The sequence below is a fragment of the Halictus rubicundus genome, chromosome 5, assembly GCF_050948215.1.
Source record: "Halictus rubicundus isolate RS-2024b chromosome 5, iyHalRubi1_principal, whole genome shotgun sequence".
Lineage (NCBI taxonomy): Eukaryota > Metazoa > Arthropoda > Insecta > Hymenoptera > Halictidae > Halictus > Halictus rubicundus.
Window position 1 is genome coordinate 1,689,493 of NC_135153.1, and position 16,645 is coordinate 1,706,137.

Consider the following 16,645-nt stretch of genomic DNA (forward strand, 5'->3'; position numbering starts at 1 on the left):
ATAATAGAAATGCTACCTAACTACAATACCGGATTAAATCCTTATTGGCTTATACAATCCAGAGTCGCCGGATTAGGGGAATTGACTCGAATTGAGGGAGACACAGTCACGGTTAGTTACGACGCAGCCGCAGACGCGACGCGAATTGAGTGCGCCCACCACGTCACGTGACCGGTCCGTGGCGGAAGCGTGGGGATGCTCGTCGCCGGAAAGTGGGGAAAGAGCGTCGCAGAAGGAGAAGGGTAGAGTAGGAGACAAGTCTTAATCCCACTCTACCCGCTACGACCTTATTCCCCAACGCTTACGTCGCTGTACGGTCACGTGACGCGTTTGGTCTCTGTCGCGCATGTGTCACAATGTCACGTGACCTTTTCCCCTCAATTCGAGTCATTTCCCTTGATCTGGCCACACTGTGTACAATGAATTGTGTAGTATATGAACTTTTTTAGGGTCGTGGGTTTCGTGCCCCAAACTCAATTATTTTTAATCTTCCATTATAAACTGACATATCCAGTAATTCCACCATTTTACCCTGATTTTCAAGCAATATAAATTATTTGATTTCTCGTTGGCGCGTAATTAGGGGATCAGACGAACAGTGCATTTTAATCTGAATTAGTATTAATTGGAGATAGTAAGGCAAAGGGTTAAGTCGTTTATGAACTTTTCATCAGCAGGTTAAAACGTGCGCAGAAACTTGTGGGATACCCCGATATTTGCAAGCCGTCGCTATGAAGTGGTACGAGGCGATACGACCTACCCACCGCTTGGCAGGTACTGTAAACCAAAGGAAACATAATTTCTGTTATGAAACGTTTTAATGCTGAAGTCTCGGGAACAATTCCCCTGCTTTGCCCGATAATCAAAAGGCTCGTAGTTTCCACTTACGAGATCCTCACAGAAAGATATGGAATCTCGTTACGGTGATCGTCACGTAGTACTTCCGCATCTTTTTCGCCTAACCTTGAGGAGTATGAGGGGCGGAGGTTGCGCAGGAAATAGGATACGAAGACCGGGGGAGGGGGGAGGCTAATCCCATTTCCGGTTATTCTCGGAGGGGGACGGAACCATTTTCTCGAAGAAAGATTCCACTATCAGGGGCCGAATTTATGCCAGGAAATACGTCGTCGATCTTCTGCGAGACACATTTAATTACAGGCCGTTGCAGCGCGAATTGCGGCTCAACAGGTCTCCTTACGTTATCCGGTGGAAGAAAATTAACGTTACTTATCGCATTAATATCGACAACAAAATTTGACACGTATTCGATATTTTATGAACGGAATAATGTTCCACGACCCATATCCGTTACGATAAACCAGTTTATTAGAGATTACCAGTTATTAGTTGACCAATTGACTTTTGCAGAATTTTTTGCAAAATTATAAAACCGTTAAATTTTTTAAAGATTTTTGTATCGTGTTATAGACAGAAAATATTTAAAAAATCGGTAATTTGACTACAAAATACCGTCATTTTCTAAATAATCAAGAATTTCAATTTTTTGTGGTTCGGACTATAACTGCATTCATACTGATTAATAAGCAACTTCGTTATTTTATTTCCGATCAGTGGAAAGACCGGAATTGTGGCGACCGTTGACCCATGTTTTTCGAAACATACCCTATAAAAAAATATACATCTCATGTTATTGTGATAATTTTTACCTGAAAAAAAATCACACACGTACCTCGAATATCAATAAATACATGTGCAAAATCCCAATGCGAAAGGTTCAATAATTTTCTAAAAAAAAAATTCCGAAAAATCGTTCCAAAAACGGCCTAGCAAACCATAGTACCCCCTTAAAGGGCGTGCGGACATTTACGCGAGTCACTGTGCTTTTGGTTGGGGCCGTGGCGAGTAGAGTCGAGGTGGATGTTTCATGCTGAATCGCGGGGCTCTATAAATCTGAAAAATTGATCGGGGAAAACCTCGGCGATGTTTCTTAAAGACAAATCGGGACAAAGCCCGGTCGTTCGTCCGAGTTCAAGCCGGATTACTCGCTCGAGGGAGCTTGACGATGACGCTCCGAGGCGCAGCGCATCCAAGATGCACGAGCCTGTCTGGCCGTTTGAGCAGTTCGCCCGATAAAGTGCGACACGGAAGAGGCATTAGCTCCTTGAGAGCAACTTTTGGCCCGCGACGCTCCCCGTCCACGTAGCCTGCAGTTATTCAGGCTGAAACGCGCAACCGGCGCGCCGTCGGCCGCGGGCTGCGTCTTGCTCAAAAGCGTTTAACTATTAATCAAGCAATTAAACCTGGTCTGCAGAATTTTCACCCAGTTAAATACGATCCTCCGTGCTCCGCAAACACGTTGGCGCAGAATTATTTCGCAAATAAATGTTGTCGAACGTCCCCAAAACAAGATCCAAGTGATTGTATACATTTCAACGGTTGACAAATAAGAGAAATTCAACGACTCCTTTTATATACAGTGACGAGCAAAAGTGTAAACACACTTCGCTAGTTTTACATAAAACGTGATAATACAACCTATTTTTCAATTCAATGATAAAGATTAGGTACTAATAATTACAAAGTAAATAGGATAAACAAAACACAGCAGTTTATTTTCGTTAATATTAACAATATACGGAATATTTATCGAAAATAGGGATTGAAAACAATTTTTGCAATTTTGCACTTTAATTGTGCTCGAAGAAGTAAAGCTTTAAATTAATATTTTCTCCATTTTCCTTTACTTTTTTATACTGCTTCTAGCCTGTATGGCATACTATCTATTAAATTTTTAATAATTTCCGGCTCAATGTTGCACCATTCTTGTTCTGTCCTTTTCCACAATTCATGAACACCTGAAGGTGGATTGTCATATTTTGCTAGCCAGCTTCACAATTGACCACAAATTTTCGATTTCGTTCATATCTGGACTTTCTGCTGCCTACTTCATCACAGAAAACTTTTGATTTCCTAGCCAGGTTTTTACTATCTTTGCAGTATGCTTAGGGTCCCCGTTTTGTTGAAATACTATTTCATCTTCAGCAAATTCAATAGAATTAACAACAGAAGGTAAATTATTTTGCAAAATATTTAAATAATGCTCTTTGCACATGATACCTTCTATCCGAACTAAGGGACCAACACCCTTATGAGTAAAACAACACCAACACATAATTGAGCCACCCCCGAATTTCATAGTTTGTTTTGTGCTAGTAATCAAGCGATTACTATTTTCGGATGAAGGCCAGTACCAAGACCTTCCATCAGATTCAAATCTATTAATTTTTGTTTCGTCAGACCATATAACTCTTTTCCAATCTTCTGTTATCCACTATTTGTATGTATGAGCAAATTTTTTGTCTGAAAGAGCTGGTTTGCGTTTCTTTTCTTTCGCTTTTAACCCGATTCTCTTTAAGGAGTGACGAATGGTCCATTCACGTGCATTTACTCCAACGTCTTGAGCCGCGATTTTTGGAGTTTTATGACTTTCAGACCGAAGACGATGTGCAATTTCACGTGCAGTTCTGTCAGAAACAAGTTGCGGTCTACCATTTCTTGAAGACGTTGACACACTACCATAGGTTTTCTTTATTCTTTCAACCATCGTATGACTTACACCACATTTTACTGCAATTTGCCGTAGTGAAAAACCTTTATCGCACAATGAAATGATACATTTCTTTTATCTGCACTAAGTGGTTTCATCTTGTCTCACGCGTGTCAACTAACTTGCAAATAGGAGAAAAACTGTGTAAACACCAGTCTAAACGTGTCTTACTACAGTTGGCTATCAGTGTTCGTTGACAATTTCATTTCCCTAGCATTTGTATACTATCTTAACCGTTTCTGATGATACGTGCAAAACTGTGAACATTGATTCAAATCCTTATTTTTGTAAAATATCATATATATTGTTAATATCGTCTAACATAAATTGTTATGTTTTGTTTATCACATTCACTATATAATTATTATTACCTAAGCCTTATCATTCAATTGAAAAATAGGTTGTATTATCACTTTTATGTAAAACCAACGAAGTGTGTTTACACTTTTGCTCGTTACTGTATATACAGGGTGGGGCCTGTTATTTATTTTTTCATAGCTGGAGGCGTCAAGGATAGTGTGTAAAACAGACGAATACAATGACTTACTATGAAAGTCATTGCAGGTCACTTAAGGTCAACTACAATATAAAGTAAATTGTTTCAATGCACAGTCTACAAGTTTATTACACATCATTTTCAGCTACAAAGCTGGTCCTTAAAATCCTATTTTCAAGTTTAATTCAGGTGTCCAATTTTATTTTTAAATAAATTCTATTCCTACATCCATAAATGCGATTGTCGTGCAATCGTGGAAAAATAACTTATCGACTGTGGCATTATGTGAATTTTAACGTACTATTCGTTGATGGTAAACTAAAAAATGGGCACGACAATCTTGAAAATAAAGAATGACCAAAAAATTTTTATCAGTTCATATCTTATATGCAACAACTAAATATTATGCAATATTTTTGCGTTTTCTTAGCCATCCGGCAGTTCTGCGAATTTTCAAATTAAACTGCAGGGGGCGTTTCAGAAGGATAACAGGATGTGCCGTTTTTGAAAAATCGATACTTTCATTTTGCGAAAGGTATGTGGCCCCTTAATTAATTCGGAAGCGGAAACGGAAGTTCCGTCCCCAATCTCTCTCGCAGTCTGGTCGGCAGGTTCGCCATTTTTTGACAGCGGCAAACGTTCAATTAGCGTTGGTTAACTGCGATGACGGAGCGTCAGAGTGTCAGTATTAATAACAACCGCGTGGCTCGCCGGTGCGCAATTCAACAGCGGTTGCGTTATTTATCGGGTGTTCATTGATTTGCGAAATGGGAACTGCGAACGCGCGATTACCATGTGCATTCGATTCCTTGCTCGATAATCGCGTTCGCCTGGTGACACACAACCTGGACGATCTTTTGTGCGTGCGTTGCCATTTTTCTGAAATGGTCCATGGAATAGCCACGTAACTGTAGCTCCTAACTTTACCAAAATTTCTCAAACGAGAGTTGATACATTTGCATAGTGGGGCATATAATTGGTAGACTGCGGATCTTTGTACAATATAAATAATTTTTTTCGTTAATTGCAAGACTCCGGAAACACAAAAGAATTTATTTCCCTTTTTAATAATTCTAATAAGCTGAAAATAAAATATGAATTTTAATCTTTCCATTGTTTGGCATGTCACACATCCATTGTTATAAATTCATAAAATTCGCTATCTGATGTGCAAAATAAAAATTGCCTAAGTTGATTGTAAGAGATAGAAATTGAATGAAAATAGCTGGTGTTAATTAATAGAATTGAACTGAAGGTTGCAACATAGGTTGCAACTTGACACGGTTTGTTTCTTTCCCATCGTACACTGCTTTGATGCTTGTAACTTTAATGGCCGACACTGGTTGCCTTCCCTTCTGTAAATATGTTCAGTCCCTGCCGCGAAGTATGTTGATAGAATTGGACTTCTTCTGTAAACTTCGTAGTGTATACGGCTTGGACAAACGAATTGATTGAACCGAGCTATAGTTGTTCAACGATACATTATTCTGCCGATTTTTCTATAGAAATCGCCACAAAAAATGTACGTGTTTGTGCAAATTATGAAAATTTCGAGCACCTCAAGCTGACGTTTAAATAATTCAGTAGCTCCCCTTGTGTTAATGGCGACACGTTGAACATCATGACGAAAATATGGTTGCACGCATTAGCTCCTACAAATGGGCGCATCATTCATATGTTAATAACAATGTATCCGTATTATAATGAATATTCAGATTGTTTCCCTTTGTGTATCAAACGCGTCTAATCCAAGCAGAGAATTGATTGGTACGTATAAACAATTGTGAATAACGAATTATAGGAGTTATGGGATTACTAGTGATTTATAGTGCCCAAATATTAGAGAAAACTACTTCCAATCACTTATCGCAAATACGGTTGATTAAATTATTACAAATACCACGAAATAATTCATTTAAACGAACTGAAAAGAGGGAAATAATATTACGAAATAATAATTCCTAAATAAATTGATAATAATTTAATTGGGGTAATAAAAATAATGAAAAATATTGTTAAGGAATGCGTTTAATTTATAATAATAGTTTAATTATAAATTAAGATAGTTTCATAGTAAATTTTAATATTACAGGGATTTTAATATCCAGTTTTAATGAGCACAGAACAAAAGAATGTTTCTATTTCACCGTTCGCATGAAGTTAATCGATTGCAACAAATGTCTACGTCCACAGATGCTCCAACGCGAATCAAATACGTCGCAGCAAGTTTTTCCATAGAAGCTTTTACAATTTCACGATTTTCCAGCGGCACCGAAGTGCGATTAACATCGACATAATCGAAACCATCGCCGTCAGTGGCCGGCACTCCGAAAAACCGGTTAGGCGGTTGTCCAATTTCAGTACTCTCGGAAAAATGCATTATCTCTCATCAACTCGCGATTCGATTACGCGGTGTAATCCGCGTCGCAGCAACAGTTTCATCGTCGAAAACCGGCGCGTCGTGCGCGCGCGAACGGTCCCGTTCGGGCTGGCTGCGTCCGACCGGTGAAATTAATTTTTACCGTCGTTTTCAGCGTGATAAAACGCTTATCGCTTCGGTGGCGAACGCGAGAGACTATCGCCGTCTCCGCTGGCTGGCCGTGCTCGTAATAAACGAATCTAGCTGGGGCTTCCTCTCCGTTTTTATAGTCCAAGAAGCGTAGTAACTCCGAGGGAGATGAAATTGGATTCCGCTTGTAAGCCCCACGTACGGCCTCGACAAATCCCGGAAGCACACACGACGACGTCCCCCGGAATTATGTTTCTCATGGCGCGAACGATACCGCGCGCAATCGAGGCCCGACCATAACTTCTACTAGCCGCCAGTCTGTCTTGAAGCGCGAAAAACGAGGACAAAAATCATTTTTTCGAAAAGAAAAATGTAAACAAATTTTTATCTTTGGTGGATAAATGAGGCATCAGTTTCTGTATTTCATTTTCCACAATACCAATCGAGAAAAATACATAAAAACATCTATCGTGTCTTTTAGCAAATCGTTTTATTTAGAGTTATAACTTGATACGTTTTTCGGACATCGCGCAGAAAGTCCATTTAAAAAATTCTGCGTGAGACGTAAAATTTGTTTTCCTCATTTATAAACTCGTGAAAAATTCACTTATTAGCGATTTTTAAATGTTTTAAGGGAACTGTGTGAATTTTTGGCAAAGCTCAGTAAACCTTTGGGAGAGTATTCCGGGGGGATCGTAGCAAAACTCCATTTTTGGAAAGTCAATTTTGGATTTTTCACCCAAGGTATCCATATAAAGCTGATATCTGTGAGAATGTAACAACAGAAAATGTATGCCATCATTTTGACCGTGAGTGACTACCTGGGGGTACAGGGCAACGGAAGCCGCCATTGCGAAAATAACAAAGAACCCTGACTGAAGAGTTACGGATCCAATTTAAAAAGTCTCAAGCTGAGCGCCCGGGAGACTATTGCCTCGTGAAACGGTTGTATCACCGCATCATTTTTCCTACCCTTCTTTATCGAGGAGAGAAACATGCGCGATGTTACTTTTTTCTGTTATTGAGTGCACGGTTTGATCCGCCGACGGTCGTATAAGTTTGGTGAGCGAATAAATGCGAGCAGTAGGAGGCAATTGGGAAATTGTTCTGCTCGTTTATCGCGCGTTTGGTCAACAGTCTAAGGGGGAGATTTCATTTAAACAACAATCATTTTTTTTAATAAGTAGTGTTTTAGTAAGTATACCCTACTAAGAAAAATTAAGAAGAAAGTGTTATTTTTCAAGATATTGTTTAAAAAAATAGTGATATTGGAAATCTGTTTCCGCAGATCTATTCCTTATAAAAAGATACACAATTTTGCCATTTGAACCATCCTTCTGGCTCTCATAGTTTCCGAGATATTCGATCAAATACGGTTCCGAGCCCGAATTTTGGGGGCTGTTTTCACCCCTTCAGTGTGAACGATTGCCGATCAAAAAAATATGTGTCGAATATTTTTGTAAGTACTACCTTCTCCAAAATTTTCTTCAAAATCGGTGATTAACACCTCGGTATGTTCCCTTGATTGTCTGATAATTAATATTTTACAAAAGAAGTCATAAAGTTCATGAACATTTGTTGTAAATACACGAGACTCCCCCTTAACACTTTGGCTGCCAAACTAGAAACCTCAAAAACTCCATAAAATCAAAGTAAGTTATTTAATGAAATAAAAATTGAAAAAATTAAATGTATGATATTGAGTAGTCCTCAAAATTTCTTGCATTTTATAGATCCTAATCAAGTTTGGTACAATGAATATATTAACGTGAAAATTCATTTTAAAACATCGACAAACAAATCTGTGACCCACATATGGATGACATGGCAGTCAACGTGTTAAACTGTGTACGAAGTATCGGTTATGGATGATTATTTTATGATTTGACCCTGCTGACAATATCAAAAATTTTCAATTTCATAAATTTACCACATGCCTTGTTTCCCAAATGAAAATTTAATTTATAATTATCCAATAAACTAGAATTTATATATTTGTCAACAAGAACATACAAGATCAGCCTCAGAAAATCCTTTGTACCTCAGAAGAAGAAAACTCAGTTTAGTTTACCTGTTACACATTTTATAGACAAATGAAAAATACACCTTTATCATAGAGGTTAAATTGTTCTTTTAATACTAGAATCGAGTTTGCGAGTTGTTTCATGTGTAGGGGTCCACAGGCACGGATATTCGGGGTCTACACGCACGGATATTTCGGGTGTACGCTCACGGAACACTCAATCTAACCTGTTAATTAGATGATTGATCGCCTATGTGTGTGCATGTAAGCACAATTTACAGTGAACAAAAATAACTTGAAACGCAATGGTATACGAACGTACATGTACATGATCTATTATTAGGTTGTTGCGTATGAAACGTCCGATTTCAGAATGCAAATGTAATGCAGCGTTTTGATCAATAAATACTATTACAGTCTATAGGTTTATTATACACCATTTGCAGTGTATTTGATTTGCGGAAATAATTAATATCGAGTGCAAAACGTGTACAGTGTGGGTCAGACAGTATTAACACGGGACAAAATTTATAACAAGAAACAAAAATTATCGCATAATAAGATTAGGTATGGTTTTTTTTAAAGAAACCCAATAGCTTTGAGAAAATGGCTGCCTTGCCCTGATAGTTTGAGATATTGAACTTATTTTTTTAACAAATGCTACTTAAACATCGCATAATAAGATTACGTATAGTTTTTTAAAGAAACCCAGCAGCTTTGAGAAAATGGCTGCTTAGTCCTGATAGCTCGAGATATTGAGCGGAATTTTTCAATAAATGCTATTTAAATATCGCATAATAAGATTACGTATTGTTTTCGTAAAGAAACCCAAAAGCTTTGAGAAAATGGCTGCCTTGTCCAGATGGTTTGAGAAGAATTAAATTAAATTAATTTAAAGGGGAATTTCTTTTATTTTGAAATTGTTTAGAAGCATGTAGCCCCTTAAACAGTTTACAGTAGCTGTGTTTCAAAATGTGCACGGAGAGGGCGTTTCATCGGCCACCGTTTTTCCTCGAAAGCACACTTTTCACCGTGCTACACCGCAAGGGCGTACTAGACAGAGTTCGATTTCGCAGTGAACCACTAAGCTCTGCAAAATATGTGGCATGCACGGCGAAAAAACAAGTTCCGAACCAGGAATCCAGCCAGAGATGGTTTCACCCTTGGTATCCGCAGAAAGAGGCTCTTATCGTCACGATCTAGGACGATCAGTTTGCCATAGGGGGGGGGGGTGAGGATTTATTTGCCTCGACAATTAGGTTGGCAAAATATACGAGGGCGTCTTCGGGGTCGGCGAAATTTCGCGATGGAGAAGAATGGTCGGTTCTATAGGGCCGGACACATTCTGACCGACAGAAAGTTTCGCTGCTTCCTGGGGCAAGTTGTTCGAAACGTCTTTCAAAACTGCTACGTTTCTGTCGATCGCTGCGGTCCGGAAAGTTTTGCGAGATAAGGCAGCAACGTAATGCAGTTTTCTCGGCGTTCCCGTGGATTTCCTCCGGAAGTTTTCTTCGACATCGATGGTAGTTTAATAGGGAGCGTGTCTAATCGTTGTCTGTTTCGGATCGCTTCGGGAAGGAAACGCCATCGTTAATAAAATAAGCGGGTTCTGGTCGAGGCGAACAATTGCAATCGAAATACGTTTAGACGCTGAAGAAATTATACCGAACGAACATTAAAGACTGTGAATCTTTATGCACTTATTGCTCCTGAAAATGAAAAAAAAAATAAACGCCAGAGTATAAAATTTTACGGAATTTAATACGATTTTTATTTATTTCAGTCTACTGTTACTGGAAATAAGATTTTATAACTACAATAATGATTTTATTACTATTAGGCTAATATTGCTGGAAATAAGACTCTATTTGATTCCACTTTCTTGAAATTCGTTTACAAAAAATGTAAATTGTAAATTTACACAGGTAAACAACTTTGTTATACAGTGTTTTCTCGATATATGTCAACAATGCGGGTATTTCCAGTGACATATATCGTGCAGGAGATACTATTCTTTGATCCACGCTGAACGTCGTACGTAACCCGTATTATGTTTACACTCCTCCGCGGTACTGGGGATAGTTCTGCGACTTTTATCACCCAAGTATTTGCGACATAAATCGAGGAATAACTGTATAATGAAATCTTTGCTACAGATTTATAGTTCAATGAAAATGCAGTCACTTACAAAAGCCAAAACAAATGTCTCCGAATATATTTATCTACAACAACGCAAGTATGTGAAAATGTTATTACAGAACAGTTGACTTTGTAAATTTTAATACACACCCTACGATTGTCTATAAAATCTCATGATTTTATGATTTCGAATATTTATGTAACAAATATTAATTTTTATCAAAATATTTTGGATCCCCTTTTAATTTTTCAAATTTCGGAGTTGTATATACGTGAACTTCTGTAACAGACTGTGCATTAAACGTTTTATGTTAACGTCTGCGTGTTGCTTACATATATAAAAGTCAAATGTTAAGCAAATTTAGAATGAATTAACATTCACATTTCAAATTATGTTCAATTATTCTGTGGGAGGCGAAGTGTTGATGGAAAAAAGGTTGGCCGCGGGGCGACAGTTAATTAATGAAACAGAAATTGGAAAGGAAACAAGAATCAGAAATTAGTCACGCGATTCTGTGATGCATAATTCTTCCGTGATGTTTGCTTCATCCTCTACGATCTTCGCGCGCAGAACTCGAAGCTCGCGAATGTATTTCTCGAAGTTACGAGGTGTATTTACGAATACAGCGTGACGCAGTATGCATTGCTTATAATTAACCTAAATGCCGCAGCTAGGATTAATTAAATCTCGCGTGTATGCGCAGCAATTATGCGAATTTTGTTGGTACGCCTTCATAAACCGTAGCTGGCATTCTACCGGCTTTTATTAATTTCAATTCTACTGGAACGCGGTCACAATCGAAGTTAATTACAGGCTGTTCGTTTAAAAGGTAGTAATTCAATTTTGCTCTGTTCACACCACGAGATGAATTCTCATAATGGCGGCACGCCGATAACAAGGGCGGATGTGAAAGCCTTGTTCAGTCAGGGTGCCCCGTCGCGTTAAAAAAATAATAAAAATGAAAACCACTTATATTGAAAACTCAAGAAAAGATAAATTATACAAAATGTTTTGTTATTTGAGTTAATTTGGGTTAATTGGGTCGACCCCGGAACAGTGTTAGCCCAGGGCCCCAAGATTAACGATCCGCCGCTGGCCGACTGTAATGGCGGCGCCTGGTAGCATCTGAGTAAAGTCGTATGGTTTACTAGAAACTTTTGCCGGCTCCTATTAATTTCAATTATACTGGAATGCGTCCAGGAATGAAACTAATTGTGACCTCTTTGTTTAAAAGGCAGTGTTTCGATGTTGCTCTATTCACGAGAAGAATCCCATTCTCATAATGGCGGCGCGCCGATAGTAATGGCGGCGCCTGATAGCATCTGAGCAAAGTCGCTCGGTTTATTAGAAACTTTTGCCGGCTCTTATTAATTTCAATTCTAGTGGAAAGCATCCAGGAACGAAACTAATTACGGCCTGTTCGCTTAAAAGGCAGTATTTCAATTTTATTCACACCACGCGAAAAATTCTCGTAATGGCGGCGCCTGAAAGTGTCTCAGCAAAGTCGCACGGTTTATTAGAACCTTTCGTCGCGTTATACGAGCTCGCAGTTACGTGTTGCTCGTAACAATTTATAACTAATAAAATTTGTCTTAAGGCGCGCCGAGAGACACGTAAATTACAGTTATCTACGCCGTTTACGCGAACTTTGAATTTAATATGTTATAATCACGTCTTTCAATTATCGTTGGGCGTGAGATAGGTTTCTGTATAATAGATATGAATATTGGTAGACTGCGAATCTTCATGCGAAATAAATATTGTCTACAGTAGTTGCAAGCAATTGCCGCTAAGCAGAAAGTCAGCAAATTATCTCTTGAGAAAATGATTAACTTCATCTTCCATTAAATAAAGTCATTAATAATAAAATATAATAAATAATAATAAATAATTATATTATTATATTATTGAACAAATAATCAAAGTATTGTATATTAACCCCATATAAGTGGTAACTTTTTTGACGCATTTTGTACAGAAATAATTAATAAAGCTTCCATCTCCTATCCAAAGCAATACACCTCACACTGTAGGCATCCAACAATTTTGTGAATATTTTCAAAAAACGGGAGTTAAGACATACAACATAACAGAGCACGTAGCCGATTTGCATAAAAATATAACAATTAAAAAATTTGTAAAAATATAATACTCCGCAATCTAATTACCATCTTTAAAAAATGAATGACGCTTTCTGGGGGTAGGGGCTTCAAGTTTCAAGTCGAGATTATTATAATAGAATCCTTTTTGACGAAATTAAAACAGCTCGAGTATCGACATTTTTTCAAAAATCGGGAATTTAGTGGAACATACATTTTAGTGGTACCAACGTAGCAGAGCACATGGCAAATTTGCATAACCATCTGGAACTCACTCATTAGGTTCCACGTCACGATCCAAGGACGACGAAGCAGGATATCGCAGGGATATTTGCAAGGATCAGACGGCATAAAATATTATGAAAGGACAAAATTTAAAAAAAAATGATTATCGCACAAGGACATCTTTACAAAATAGAAGATGGCTTCTGAAGGTCCGGGTTAGATAATATAGAATTCTTTTCGACGGGATTGCAAAAGTTCTAGAATGTGAAATAAAAGTTCTAGTAATGTGAAATAAATCTAAATATAAAAGTAAGTTAGTACATAGCAAATCTTCATATACATCTGGAATTCACTGATTAGGTTCCGCGTCGCGATCCGAATAAAAGGAGGCAGGATATCGCAGGATGTTTGAAAAGGCCAGACGAATATCCTCTCCGCCTGGTCCTTCATTCCGGCTATCCGTCGAGTGTCCTCACCATCCTCGGCATTTCTCTCGGCCATTCCCCCTTTCTCGCGCGGTTTCTCGTTAGGTGGCCGCGACGGTCTCTCATTACCGGTCATCTTTCCGAGCGTATAAATAATAGGAACATTGGAACAGGCTGTTAGTGGACGATTTTTTACCGATCCGCTCGGCCGCCGCTCGAAAGGAGGCATTAATTGCTGGATCAATCGCATTACCCGGTAGAATTACAACGCGAAATCGTTGGCTTTTGTCGACCATTCGTTTCGTCTCATTATACTGGATAATTCGTTCGGCGTTTCTATTTTCTTCAAGCCCGGAAAATTAATCTTCAATACTCCCAATTGCTATTGTATTTTCGATTGCAACTGGTTAAGTTGCGCATTAAGCTATTATGTAATATGTTAATATGTTCATGTATTGTATATGCTACATAAAACTTGGTTTACAGCATTAAATAAATAATAATAATAATCTAATTGTATATTCACTTTAATCAATAACTCTTTAATTTCTCCTACGATTTTTTATAGGGTATTTGTTTAGAATATCTTTGACTTCTCCTAAAAAATCTGGGCGAAGTAGTTATGTCAACGAAACTATATTTATGGGTTCATTTTCATTTACACGACTGACATTGAAGAATTCGGTAATTATTTTAATTTTAATTTAGTATAAATTTCCCTTTGTACTATTTGTTTTCACGAAATTATCAGAATTTAAGTCTCGAAAATTTTTCGAGGATCGGACATATAGTGATTAAATATTTTTTGGATCCAATGCAGTTGTTTTTGGAACCTTTGCACCATAGTAAGGGATCCAATTACTGTGGGGTATCAATTGCTGTGCCTATATTAATTCTACTTATTTTTAATGCATAATGAATGTTAAAACAGAGATACATAAATAATGAATAAAAAAATAAATATAATTAATACAGTAATTGGTACCCGCACAGTAATTGAGTTCCTTACCTTAGTGCAATTACTACTGTACTATTTGTTTTCACGAAATTATCCGAATTTGAGTATCGACAATTTTTCGAGGATCGGAAACGCAGTGTTGAAATATTTTTTTGATCCAACGCAGCTATTTTTGAAGCCCGTGGGCGCGATACAATTCAAAAGAGGATCGGAGGGTGCGTCAACGTGGCACGTTCCGTTGCGAGCCATTAACGTGACCACGGCATTCCAATTTGACGCGGACAGTTTGCGGATTAGAACAATTTAGATTACAATGAGGTCTTTCAGTAACAGTGTCCTGTATTGGGAATGTCAGCTGTTTCCATTTAGAGCGTATCGGTCGAACTTTGCATACTCTCTCTCTCTCTCTCTCTCTCTCTCTCTCTCTCTCTCTCTCTCTCTCTCTCTCTCTCTCTCTCTCTCTCTCTCTCTCTCTCCTTCTCTATCTCCTCGCTCGCCGGATCCCATTCAGATCCGTTCGTTTATGGACACGAACTTTCCGCTCCGTTCGCCAGTTACTTTTTAGTATTTTCCTTCCTCCCCTCGGGCCCGCACGCCGCTGAATAGAAGATTATTAATGGCGGAAGTTAGCTACGAATTTTCCAGCCGGGTAAGTTATTTTCTATTCCTTGGAGCCCCTTCCGCTACCCCCCTTCCCGTCCCTGGTACCGCCGATGCTTTGCGATGTTTGTTCGTGTTATCCCACGATGCTTTTCATTCATGAAAATAAAATGGGGAATCCGAGCTCGCCTATTATATCAACGAAGAATACACGTACGGTGATCCGGGTGCATTAACGAGCTTCGAGAAACATGTAGTTGCGGGAACATTATAACGTGTACGTCGACGGCGAATGCAGCCGAGTGGACTCATTGTCTACATGAAAATGATCGTCGAATACATAAACAAGTAGCAGCTTGTTGTCCGATAAACAACAGATTTCCAGTTGTAAAATGAAGGAATAAAGTAAAAGTTCAATCAAGAATTAGTTGTAGATTTACAAGCAGGCACGAAGCGATTCTGTATGGAAAAGTGAGAAAAAAATATAGAATAAAATTTTCTCATCCGAAGCTTGATTTCCGACAAAATCGATTTTAAAAATGCAGCGAACACGTGTGCTATTAGATAGGAGCTGTCTGACGCGTCTGATCATGACCGACCAATTCTACTTCCTGCATATACTGCGCGAACCCGGCGGATCTTTCAGCTCAGTTTTCTCGAAATCTAGGCAAAAAATGTTATCCCTTTTTTTCGATTTATTTCTACATGCAAAATCACCCCCTGTTCGGCCGCACCCTTATATAGTTTGTTCAAACATATGTGTCACCTAATTTATTTTCACGATGAGCCAAAATATTTCTTTCACAGAATTTAATTTTTGAAAAAATTTTTTCAATGGGATTCCTCTTTGCTGTTTATCTGTATTCTATTCTTGCAGTAATCTCTGAAAAGTTCGGAAAAAATATATGGAGCACGTCGAATAAAATTACGCATTATGGTAAAATGAAATGTTATTTTAGTAAAGTGAATTTGATTTGCAAAATGGTGAATATGGTCTGCGGAAAATTTAATTTAATTTCCAAACAGATGAGTATGGTCTGTGAAAGCCTGAATTCGGAGCGTAAAATCTAACCGTTTGTATTATGAGGTGAAGCATGTCTGAGAGAGGGAACAGAAGATTTTTCGAAATAGTTGAACTGTTAAACTAGTTTAGGTGAGACATGAACTAGTGCACTGTCACTTGAAGTAGAATGCGAATGAGTCTGGATTCTGGAGCGAAGGGAACTATTATGCAGAACCCGAGGGATGGAATTTGCAAGGAATGCTGGTCTGATTGGTCGTGGCATAATCTTCTGCCTTCAGTCCATCTTACTTTCCACGACTGCTAAAACAAGAGAAAGGTATTTTTACCTTAGAACAATGCCACTGCAAATCGGGTACAAAACAAAAAATAGTAGAAGACACCGAAAATTAATTAAATAGAAAATCTGTTAACTGTAAGCACAACGACAGAATTATTTCTGTGATAATATATTAAGTGTGTGCAGAAATTTTAGTTGTTTTTCCATAGTTCGTGTTTGAATCTTCAAATTTATCATTGATTTATCAGCCAAAAAATTTTTAACGTTTTGGAGGGAAAACGATAGTCTCCGAAAGTCTCAT

General features: G+C 38.2%; 1 protein-coding gene across 7 annotated transcripts in view; it reads right to left on the reverse strand.

Moving 5' to 3' along the window:
* The window catches only part of Unc-13 (unc-13), a 628,091-nt gene that overhangs the window by 179,258 nt on the left and 432,188 nt on the right, over positions 1–16,645 (reverse strand). The window lies entirely within an intron of this gene.